Below are 12,889 nucleotides of genomic sequence, written 5' to 3'. Positions count from 1 at the left end.
ACACACACACACAAAAAAAACACTGAACACTGAGACAAAACACGTTCACAGTGTGCGCGTTGTAGACTGTCAGTCAGAAAGTGCCAGACTACAGATGGGTCCAAATGTCCGCACTAGTGGACAGTCTACCCTGTAGGCTATCAGTCAGAAAGCGCCGGACTCAAGGGTCCACACTAGTGGATAGTTTACCCCACTGAGGGGATCCGAAGGACATCTCCCACTGGCCCCGTTGGCTGTCTTAAAGTGCATCTGCCAAGATCTCATGCCAACCCCAATATAGAACCTGCAGGCAACTCACCAGATAATGTCAGAACAGCAATGCCTCTACCTCTACTTACCAGCCGGGTTTCTCAGGACTCCTTGGTTAAGGCATCTGGGTGGCCTTGGGGGGGATTCCCGGCCAATGCACCAAATGTAAAACTGAATTCGGAAATCCTTACCCAAAAGACCATCAGAGACCATCCAATGTAAAAGCAAAGGAGTCTTTATTGCAAGCTTGAGCTTGGTCCTCCGAGCACCAGGTAACTGGTGACACTAAGAGGCCCCGAGCCCAGGGTTATAGCACTTTTTATACACTTTTTTAGGGAAGGCAGGAACTTTGTATACATCATAGCATCGTACAACAAATTATTACACATCTAGTGCCCCAGAATTGCTTCTTCTGTTCATTCCCAGGCTGGGCTCATGGTCAACTGCATAACTCATACCTCAGAAGATGATCGCTAGTTCAAGATGGAGTCACCCAGGCCTTAGACTCTTCATTACATCACCCCCAAAGAAATTGCTTAGTTGTATGAATGTACTATATTTATAAATACAAGACCCAGTACTGGAAAATAAAAACAAAGAAAAATCTGGAATCTCTGATCAAGAGGGACTTCCTGTGAGAGAATCTATTTGGTTATTCTTTTTTTTTATTTTTTTTGTCAGTCATGGGGCTTGAACTCTGGACTTGGACACTGTCCCTGCGCTCTTTAGCTCAAGGCGCTCTACCACTTGAGCCACAATGCCACTTCCAGTTTTCGAGTGGCTTATTGGAGTGGTTATTCTTTTTATGTGTAAGTATAGAAGATTGAATTCAGGGCCTCACCCTCTCTCTTGGTTTTCTTTTTTAAATTAATTTACTTTATTGTTATTGTAAAGATGATATACAAAGGGATTACAATTACAGAAATCAGGTAATGAGTACATTTTCTTTCATGCGGTGTCTTCCGTTAACTCATTCTCTCCCAGCCCCTCCTTCCATCTCCACCCATGAGTTTTATAGTTAACTTTCACCAGTGTTTATTGAACCACACTGCTGCACTTTTCCTGCCTTTTTCACTCCACATTTCTGTACCCTTCCCCCCAACCCTCCTAAAGATATATATTTGAATACACCATACATAAGGAAAAGAATACAGAATCATCAAAAACTAAAAGTATAACAAATTTAAAAATTAAAAGAAAAAGGAGAGGTCTTGTTTCTGTATCTTGGAGTTCATTTTGATGTATATATACATATAGTATATATATTATATTATAAATAATACAGTATATTATATATAACATAGTATATATTTTATATATAATTATATGTTAATATGAAGAGGCTTGTAGGATTGTACCTTTTTGTTTCTAAGAGTATCCTCTTTTGGACTGTGTGTATCTAGAATTCTGTATAATTTATCATATCCCAGTGTATTTTAGATATAATTTCCACATATCAGAGAGAACATGTGCTATTTGTCTCTCTGAGCACGGCTTACCTCGCTTAACATGAATTATTCTAGTTCGATCCATTTCCCTGCAAATGACATTATTCTGTCTAATTGCTGTGTAAATTTCCATTGTGGATAGGAACCACATTTTTTGGATCCACTCATCCATAGTAGGGCATCTGGGCTGTTTCCATATTTTGGCTATTGTGAATGATGTGTCAATGAATAGGAATGTGCAGTTGTCTTTAGCATAACCTATCCTGACTCATGATGTTCAGGGTAGATGCCCAGGAGTGGTATGGCTGGGTCATAGGGAAGGTCTGTTTAGTTTTTTGAGGAACTTCCAGAGTGCTGTCCAGAGTGTTTGTACTAATTTACATTCCCACCAACAGTGCAGTAGGGTTCCTTTTTCCCCACAACCCCTCCAATATTTGTTGTTTTTTGCATTCACAATGTTGGCCAGTCTAACTGGGGTGAAATGGAATCTGAGAGTTGTTTTAATTTGCATTTCCTTTATGGCCAAGGACAATGGGCATTTCTTCATGCATTTTTTTTTTTTTTTTGCCATTTTCACCTTTTCTTCTGAGAAGTCTCTCCTTAGCTCCCTTGCCCACTTAATGATTGGTTTATTAGGTTTGGAACAGTGTCTTGAGCTCCTTGTATACATTGGATATTAGGCCTTTGTCTGATATATTGCTGTCAAAGATCATCTCCCAGTCTGTTGGCTATCTTTCTAGTTTAGTAACTATGTCATTAGCTATGCAGAAGCTTTTTTGTATTTTGATGTAGTCCCTCTTTAAAAGTCTTTCTCCTATCTGTTGCACCCCTGGGACTCTTTTCAAAAAGTTTCTGTCCAGCTAGGCACTGGTGGCTCACGACTGTAATCCTAGCTACTCAGGAGGCTGAGATCTGAGGATCATGGTTCAAAGCCAGCGTGGGCAGGAAAGTCCGTGAGCCTCTTATCTCCAATAAACCACCAGAAAACTGGAAGTGGCACTGTGGCTCAAGTGGTAGAGCACTTACCTTGAGCTGAAGAGCTAAGGGACAACGCCCAGGCCCAGAGTTTAAGCCCCACGACTGACAAAAAATAAAGTTTCTGTCCATACCTATGAGTTCTAGTGTTTCTTCTAATCTCTCTTGTAGTAATTTCAAAGTCTTGATCCACTTATGGAGTTGATATTTGTGTATAGTGACAAACAGTGATTCACTTTTAGTTTTCTCCTTAAGGATGCCCAGTTTGCTGAACACCAACTATTAAATAGGCTATCTTTTTCCATAGTATATTTTTGGCTTCCTTATCAAATAAAACCATATTTTTTCTTTTTAAAAAAAATTTTTGGGGGTCCAGTCGTGGGGCCTGAACTCTGGGCCTGGGCGCTGTCCCTCAGCTCTTCAGCTCAAGGCTGGCACTCTACCACTTGAGCCACACCACCACTTCTGGGTTTTTTTCTGCTTATGTGGTGCTAAGGATTCGAACCCAGGGCCTCAAGCATGCAAGGCAAGCACTCTACCACTGAGCCACCTTTCCAGCCCCTTTAAAAATTTTTATTGTGAAGCTGATGTATAGAGGGGTTACAGTTATATAAGTCAGGTATTGAGTACATTTCTTTTTTAACAGTGTCACCCCCTCCCTCATTTTCTCCCAGTTTTTCCCTCCCCCCCCCCCCACCAAGTTGTAAAGTTCATTTCCAAAGGCAGTTCAAGGAGCCAAATTAATTGAGGGTTTTTTTTTTGTTTGTTCTCATTTATTGCCTGAATGCACACATTGCTTCACAGGCTGAATGAATTAACTTCAGATCTCCTTGCAGGACACATTTTTGAGATAAGACTTTGAGCTTTTTTCTGATCCAAGAAGGTTCATCTTAGCTGTATCTTTTCCTACTTTTCATTGGACTCATATCAGTCTTGTGTAGACTGTTGCCCTTTAATTCAGAGGATTTAATCATCTTCTCCTTCATTGCTTGAAGCAGAGTCTCCACTGTATTTGATACCCCAAATAAACTGATTCATTTGAGAGGTTTGGAAATATTTGCAAACTGCCTGACTTCCTCCACACCAGCCAAGCAAACTGAGCCATAGTGGGAATAAGATCTATTCATCTTGGAATGAGAACGCAAGCAGCTTTTCCTCTCTCTCAGGTAAATACCATACACTTAGATGGGCATTTAGGAAAATGATTATGGTTTTATCGGAGCTCTTTTCAAACTCTGCTTTCATGATCATCCTATTAAGCTTCTGGTCAATCCACCTCTATTGATTAGTCTTACATCTAGCTGTTAGCTTCTAATAATTGCTGTGGATTACTGATATTTTTTACAAGGTTTATTATTTGGTGCAATTTCTGGGGCTTGAACTCAGGACCTAGGTGCTGTCCTTAAGTTTTTTTCTCAAGGCTAGCATTCTACCACTTGAGCCCCACCTCCACTTTTGGCTTTTTGGGTGCTTAATTGGAGATAAGAGCATCATGGATTTTCCTGCCCAGGCTGGCTTTGAAGCATGATTCTCAGTTTTCAGTCTCCTGAATAGGTAGGATTATATGTGTGAGCCACCAGCACCTGGATAGGTAGGATTATATGTGTGAGCCACCAGCACCTGGATCTTGCTTGACTTTCCACTCAAGACTGGTGCTCTACCACCTGAACCAAGCCTGTACTTCTGGCTTATCTCTGCTTTTAATTTGTATATTTAAACCATTAAAATTAAATGTAGTTATGTTTCAGTAATTACATTTGTTGGATTCAAATTTGATGTTTTCCATAGTTGGTCTTCTACCTTTGGTTCCTCTGTTCTTGTTTGGACTTGAAATTCAAGTTCTTCAAATTTCTCTTTGAATTTTTTAATTTATTTTTAGTGGCTCTAAAGTTTACAATATGTATTTTAACCTATGCATATACTATCAACTTGATACAATACAATGTAAAAACATTGCTCATTTATAGTTACATACTCTCTCCAATATTGTTCTATTATTAGCATATGTTACATCTATATTACAAAGCCAACAATACATTGCTGATTTTACTATATTATTATAAAACAGTATTACTGTGTATATTGTTTTCTGAATATAAGCAAATGAGAAAAAGCCTTCTATATTAACCCAGATATTTATGTTTTCTATCCTCTTCATTTCTTTTTATGTTGTATTTTGGAGATTGGAACACAGAATGTATTTATTAGGAACTGGTAACAAGGACCTTTGGTTAGCAAGTCCAAAGCCCAACACAGGAGGGCTAGCCTATGGTGCCAGAGCAAAAGTGAAGATCCAACAGCAGCTATACTCCACCCTTACCAAGGCTTAGCTCTGGCTCACAGCTCCCTTCCAGTAGCTGGGTACAGAATCAGTGGGGCACAAGGGGTTGGCGGGAGACAGAGCTAAAGCAAAGGACACTATTTGTGTTTACTTACACAGTGAACTGAACACCCAGTTGGTGCTCATAAGTGCTTAAGGAGCAAGAGCAGTGGAGAAGGGACAGCAGGCTGCACCCTGAAGTAGCTAGGACATAGGAGGCTGGGTGTGACACCTTCCCCTCTGAGCCTGTTACCAAATCTGAGAAACACTTGGAAGCAGGAGGTATCCCAGTTCTCCTGCCCATAGTGGTCTGTAACTGTGGTGCTCAGTGTGGGGCTAGAGTCAGTAGTTATTTTTCTTATTATTTTTATTATGGAAATACTGTACAGAGGAGTTACAGTTACATGAGAAAGGTAATGAGTACATTTCCTATCAAGAATTGTTGACTCCTGCCAGGCGCTGGTGGCTCACGCCTGTAATCCTAGCTACTCAGGAGGCTGAGATCTGAGGATCACGGTTCAAAGCCAGTCCGGGCCTTGAGCTGAAGCGCTGAGGGACAGCGCCCAGGCCCAGAGTTCAAGCCCCATGAACGACAAAAAAAAAAAATAAGAATTGTTGACTCCTCCTTTGTTTTTCCCCTACCTTCCCTCCCACCTCATCAACAGTCCACACACACACACCTTCCCCCCTCCCACCCTGCCCCGCCTAAATTGTAAAGTTCTTTTTTCAACATAGCATCTTGTACATCTCATTGTTGCAATGGGTTAACTTGTATCCCAATAGATACGTTAGAAACAATAGCAAGAAAGAAGAAACCACTTGTGTCCCTATCTTGGGGCTCATTTCGCTTAACATCAACTTATCTGACCTTTTCTGCTTGTCCCAGACATATACTAGTTATTGCAAATAAGGGAAAGCATGTGACCTATGTTTTTTTGGGCCTGGCTTACTTCACATAATATAATTTTTTCCAAGTCTTTCCATTTCCTAACAAAAGGGGTGATGTCTTTCTTTCTGATGGAGGCATAGAATTCCATTGTATAGATATACCACATTTAACTCTAATAACAACAGTTGGTGGGAGTGTAAACTTGTTCAACCACTTTGGAAAGTAGTATGGAGGTTCCTCAAAAGACTCCACATAGAGCTCCCCTATGACCCAGCAATCCCACTTTTGGGCATTTACCCAAACAATCACTAACAAGGCCATACTAAAGCTACCAGCACAAACTATGTTTACTGCAGCATTATTTACCATAGCTAAGATATGGAACCAACCCAGATGCCCCTCAGTAGATGAATGGATCAAGAAAATGTGGTGTATATATAAACAATGGAGTAAGTTTTTCTTTTTGTTGTTGTTGGTGGTGGTCCTGGGGCTTGAGTTTAGGGCCTTAGTGTTGTCGAGTTCATTCACTCAAAGCTGGCTCCCTACCACTGTGAGCCACAGCACCACTTTTGGCTTTCTAGTTGTTAATTGCAAATGACAGTTTCAGAGGGACTTTTCCTGCTCAGGCTGGCTTTGAACCTCCATTCTCCAATCTCAGCCTCCTGAGTAGCTAGGATTATAGCAATGAGCCACTGAGGCCCTTCTGAGTTATTTTCTTTGAACCTGAGAACTTCCCTTTCATCAGTTCTTATAATACAAGTCTGCTAGCAAGGAATTCCATGAGACCTTTTTTTCTCACTTTTATTTAAAATTTATTAAATGACATTACTCTTAGATGAAAACTCAGACAGACTTGTGACTTCTGGCTATAATCCTTTCAGGAAAGAAATTTGTTCTCAATGAAGAAAACAGAATATAATCCAATGTTAATAGGCAACTTGACTGAACGTTAATCCATTTCCAGTTGAGATTGGCATTGGACAAAGCTAATGACCATGGGACCTTTAATAAGGTCTTTATCTCACTTGGTCAGATCCTCTATATATGGGGAGCTGGGCAGGAGGTAGACAAGAGCAACCACAGGGCTAGTTGTACAGACTTCTCCCCTTTCTTCTTTTTTTTTTTTTGTATTTTTTTTGGGGGGGGGTCCGGTCGTGGGCCTGAACTCTGGGCCTGGGTGCTGTCCCTCAGCTCTTCAGCTCAAGGCTAGCACTCTACCACTTGAGCCACAGTGCCACTTCCGCCTTTTTTTCTGCTTATGTGGTGCTGAGGAATCGAACCCAGGGCCTCATGCATGCAAGGCAAGCGCTCTACCACTGAGCCACCTTCCCAGCCCCTCCCCTTTCTTCTTAATACTATCATAAGCTTGTAGTTAATTTCCACAGCACAGAAATAGTTTTGTATTATTCAGTCTCCTTGTTGCTTTTGGAAAGATGATTTTTCCAATCTCCTTTCTTGCCTTTCTGAAACCTAGCATACTTAAATATTAACTAACTGCTCATAGTTCATGAGGACGGAGTAGTAGGTTCTGTAATGTTTGTGTTCCTTCCAATATTCATATATTAAAACCTAAAGCTAAAGATGATGGTATTGAGGTGAGACTTTTGAGAGGTAACTAGATGAGTCTTCTACTCTTGTGGAGAATATTTGCCCCTTCTCCATGTGACGATGTACTGTAAGGAAGCATCTATGAGGCAGAGTTAGCCCTCACCATATACCAAATCTGATGATATATGTTGATATGTGACTTGCCAGCCTACAAAACTATGTATAAATTCTATGTTTTGTAAATTACCAAGTATAAAGCATTGTGCTATCCTACCATGGAATACACTAAAGTTGAGCTAATTCACTTTTCCTCATTTGTTTGGACTTTTGATTGTTTATTAACATTTAGTAATATGTCATTATCTGGCTTATATTAACCTTCAAAACTTTTTTAATAGAGCCATTTGTGTAAGAAGCCTCCCTCTAAATGAAGGATCAGCAAGAATAATGAGAACAAATTTGGTGAGTAGTCTTTATTTCCTGGGTATTATCTTTTAATTTCCTGAGACAAAGGAAATACAAACCATGTTGACAAATTTAAATCTAGTAAAAATGGTGTTTATTTTATTAATTATTCTAGGCTTCAGGGAACACAAATGTGGACTCCCGAAATTTGTAGCATTTTAGAAATTAAAAAAATAATTTGTAAGCTGGGTGACAGTGTCTCACTCCTGTAATCCTAGCTACTGAAGAGGCTGAGATCTGAGAACTGTGCTTCAAAGCCAGCCTGGGCAGGAAACTCTGTGACTCTGATCTCTAATAAACTACTCTGAGCAGAAAGAGGCTCAGAGGCAGCACCCAGGCCATGAGTACAAGCCCCAGGACCTGCAAAAAAAATGATGAATGACTAATATAAAAATTCAAAGAACTTCTGAATACTGACAGTTTATGGGCATATCTGTGCCACTATTGGAATCTTGAGATAATTTGAACTACATTGTATGCTAATATCTCTTCCTTCCCATGAGGACCTATATGAATTTGAGAGAGGGTAAAACTTTTTTTTTGGGGGGGGTGTCAGTTATGGGGCCTGAACTCTGGGCCTAGACACTGTCCCTTGGCTGTTCAGGTCAAAGTGAGTGCTGTACCACTTGAGCCACAACCCTACTTCCAGCTTTTTCTGTTTATGTGGTGCTGAGGAATGAAACGCAGGGCCTCATGTATACAAGACAAGCACTCTACTACTGAGCCACCTTCCCAACCCAAGAAAGGGTAAAACTTTTCAGTGAGGTCTCTGCCTTCTCCAAAGTCCTGAAGTGAGACCTGAAAGATATGAAGATAACATACATTATTAGTTGGAAAGCAAAAAAAAAAAGCTCTATTGGCAATATTACTCTAAGCAATCTACAGATTTGGTATAGTCTCTATCGTCATTTCTAATGACAATTTTTACATCAATGGAATAAGAGCTGATCCTGAAATTCATACAGAAGTATAAGACATATGAGTAGCCAAAACAATCTTAAATAAGAACACCAAGGTGGTTTGAAACCTTACTTCCATATGCCTGTAATCTTAGCTACCCAGGAGGCTGAGATCTGAGAATCGTGGTTCAAAGCCATCCTGGGCAGGAAAGTCTGTGAGACTCTTATCTCCAATTAACCACCAGAAAACTGGAAGTGGCACTGTGGCTCAAAGTGGTAGAGCACTAGCTTTAAGCTGAAGAGCTCAGGGACACTGCTCAGGCCCAGAGTTCATACCCCATGACTGACCAAAAAAAAAAAAAAAAAAAGAAAGAAAAAGAAATGAAAAGTTGTTACAAAAGTACACTTAGAGACCAGTGAAATATAGAGACTAAAGGTAACATGTATACTATGATGAACTGATTTTTAACAGAGTATTAAATTCATTCTGGTTATCCCCATACCAAAAGATCCAGTGAGACCTTACAGTCACATATGGAAAACTAAGCTCAAAATTTAACAAAGTTAATGGGTCAGGCCTACTGGTACATGCCTGTAATCCCACCTATAGAAGAGGCAGAGGTAAGGAGACTCATGGTCCAAGACTGCATCAGGCAAAAACTATCTGAACAACAACAAAAAAACACTAAAGCAAAATAGGTTGGGGTGTAGCTCCACTGGTAGACTGCTTACCTAGCAAATATAAAGCCATGGGTTCAAATTCCCAAAGCAAAGGAAAATGTTAAATTTCTCATTATAAAAGCTGAAATTGTGGAAATTTTACAGGATAATATAAGGGTAAAATTTCATGTCTTTTGATTTTTACAGTGATTTCTTAAGTAGGCTACCAAGAGCAAATCAGAAGAAAAAAGTAAATTGGATTTCACTAGAATTTTGAAGTTACTTCCATTAAAGCTATGATTAATCAGAGAAAGAGGCAGCTAGCAGAATAAGAGAAAACATTTTCAAACCAGTTATCTGAAAAGGTTCTAATATTCAGAGTATTGACACGGCATTTAAAAAGACATTTCTTATAAGAAGTTATACAAATTCCCAACAAATTCATGAGAACAGAAATATAAAATTACCTCATGACACCACTTCAAACACTAAAATAAGATTTTTTCTTTTCTAATTCTTTTCTTTCCTAACTCTGAGAATTAGTCCTTTTGCCTACTAGGCCAGGTATGTCTCCCGTCCTTTTTTATTTTTCTTTTTGCTTAAAATATAAGGTCTCAAGCTTTATGCCTGAGACCAGCCTAGGACAACAATCCTACCTCATCCTTCCAAATGGGAATACACCATCATACTCAGTTTCTGTTTTGACATGGAGGCTTCTTACCTTTGGCCTGGGATTGGCCTAGTTCCACAATTGTTTCTGGTAACTGGGATTAAAAACGTGAGGACAAGCCAAGCCAGATAGGATTTTTATTTGGAAAAAGATAATACAAGTATTAGCAAAGATGTGGAAGAAAATCTAACCTTCTTAAACTGATGATGGTTGTGAAAAACTGGACAATTACTATGGAGAGCAGTTTTACAGGAAGGGTAGAAGCAAAGCTCTTGCAGGCTGGCTCCTTGGCTCTTCTGGTCAACACTGCTATCATGCAGAAACAGTTTTAGAAATCCTCAAGCCAATATTATAGCAAGTTCTAGCTTTGAAGGAAATAGAGCCATGGAATGCCCAAAAGACCCAGACCTGAACATAGCCTCCCCAACATGTCCTCTGTAACCAGGCAGGAGCAATGCACAACAGCAGAGCCTTAGTGTGGATCCTTGAGAATGAGAGACCAAGAATGACTAGGCCTAGGCTTAGAAGTAAAGGTAGAAGTAGAGAGGAAGATTTCCAGCACTGCCCGGGTATAAACTTTATTTACTAGCTCATGAATAAAGGAGGGTTTCTCTTCTTTACTCTTCAGAGAATTACAGGAGAAATTTAGCAGCATCTGATTTCATCCTTATGGTCAAACACCAGTGTGCTTTATGATACTGTATATGAATATTATGCATAGTATATTTAAAATATAAACAATGTATATCATGTTCACACCCCAGCTGTTAGCAACTTTTTAAATTTTTGTTTTGTTTTTGTTTTTTGCCAGTTGAGGGGCTTGAACTCAGGGCCTGGGCACTCTCCCTAAGCTTTTTTAGCTCAAAGCTAGCACTCAATCACTTGAGCCACAGTGCCACTTCTGGCTTTTTCTATTAATGTGGTACTGAGGAATTGAACCCAGGGCTTCACGCATGCTAGGCAAGCACATTACCACTGAGCCACATTGCCATCCCTAGCATTTTTTTTTAATGTGAGATTCACTGGAAGCATACCAAATAAAAATATTCTGTTGAACAGGCCTGTCCTTTATACTTGACTGAATTCAAAGGAACTCAAAGGGCACAGCACAAAAATAACTGGTGAAATTTTCCTAACTTTGCTTAAGAGTAAAGAAGGCACAAACACCCTTAAGACCTCCCATTTTTCTCAGAGTAAATTTCTCTGGTATTGTCGACAATGGGAGGAACAGAGGAACAGTGCCATGACTTTATGGAAGCTACCGGTTCACCTCAGGCCCCCTACTCTAATAAGGTAGGGAAATTCGAATTGAAGGGCTTTGAAATCATGTGGTACTACATAGAACAGACACATAATCATCTCCTTTGCTGATAGGAGTCTGTCTGCCTCAAGTTTTGTGTAGACCTCAAATGATGTATTAAAAAAAAAAATATTCACAAGCCAGACACCAGTGGCTCATGCCTGTAATCCTAGCTATTCAGGAGGCTGAGATCTGAGGGTGGAAGTTCAAAGCCAGCCAGGGCAGGAAAGTCCATGAGACTCTTATCTCCAATAAACCACTCAGAAAACCAGAAGTGGCGCTGTGGCTCAAGTGGTAGAGCTGAAGAGCTGAGGGACAGTGCCCAGGCCCAGAGTTCAAGCCCCACGACAGACAATTTAAAAAAAAATTTCACATTGCCCTTGGCAGGAAAAAGACAGACAGACAGACAGACAGACAGACACACACACACACACACACACACATACACACACACACACAGCAAACAAGGGAAAAAAAGAACAAGATTTGAAAGGAGGAGGCAACAATGCTTGATAAGAAATGTACTCATTCCTTGCCCATGGAATTGTAACTCCTCTGTACGGTATTTTCACAATTAAAAAGAAAAAAAAGAAAAAAACAAGATTTGCCACCACTTAGGGCTTTGGGAAAAGGCAAAAAGGCCCAATCCCAAGCTGCTTCCAAGTTTCTTTAGGACACTCCTTCCGCCATCTGCTAGGCATTCTGGGAAGGCTAACGTAATGGCGCACGATTTGTAGAAACCAAATCCGCATGATGGCAGTAGTGCGCCACAAGAAGACCAGAGCCGCTATCTTGGAGTATCCCTCCCGCCCTTCCTGTCTAAAAAAATCGCCAACGTCTAGAATTAATTCGTTTTGTAGGATAGATCTCCCTTTGATATAAAATGGAAGCCTAAAGCAAACTCCTAAAAGATAAAACTGAACAAAAAGGCATCATTACCAAAGCTTCTGGAATATATGTTTTCTCTTTTCTTTTTAAAAAACTAATAGGCAGAAGCACAGATCATATATAAGATTTCTGGATATTGACAGTAAACACTTCCATCATGTGGAAATGGTTTCAGAAATCTAATTCCAGGAGCATTTGCTGCTGGGAAACCACAAGGCAGCTGTGAAAAATAGACCCCTTAAAAAGCCAAAGGCTCACACTTGTACTCCCCGGAACTCAGGAAGCTGAGTTCTGAGGAACATGGTCTGAAACCAAGTAACACCAAAAATTAGAGCAAAAAGCTCAATCAATGACGGCATGAAAGAGCATCTAATCTTCCTGGAACAGGACAGTCTAGTATATCCAGACAGAAGCCAGAACAGAACAGAAGCAAAATGGTACCTTTTAAAATACTAACACTAGGGGCTGGGATGTAGCTCAGTGGCCAAGCGCTTGCCTAGCAAGTGCAACATACTGGGTTCGATCCCCAGTACCAAAAAAAGAAAAAAGAAAAAATACTAACACTGTTCCCTTGGGAT

General features: G+C 40.1%; 1 long non-coding RNA gene across 2 annotated transcripts in view; it reads left to right on the top strand.

Moving 5' to 3' along the window:
- LOC138840057 (uncharacterized) overlaps positions 1-12,889 on the top strand; it is a 75,304-nt gene that overhangs the window by 12,953 nt on the left and 49,462 nt on the right. For both annotated transcript variants that reach the window (XR_011376036.1, XR_011376035.1), the window contains exon 2: positions 7,828-7,891. This is a non-coding gene — a long non-coding RNA (uncharacterized lncRNA). The remainder of the gene's footprint in view (positions 1-7,827; positions 7,892-12,889) is intronic.

This window comes from Dipodomys merriami, unplaced genomic scaffold (genome assembly GCF_024711535.1).
Source record: "Dipodomys merriami isolate MVZ:Mamm:240054 unplaced genomic scaffold, mDipMer1.0.p SCAF_3, whole genome shotgun sequence".
Lineage (NCBI taxonomy): Eukaryota > Metazoa > Chordata > Mammalia > Rodentia > Heteromyidae > Dipodomys > Dipodomys merriami.
The sequence above is the reverse complement of the archived record's forward strand: the minus strand, read 5'-3'. Positions and strand labels throughout refer to the sequence as shown.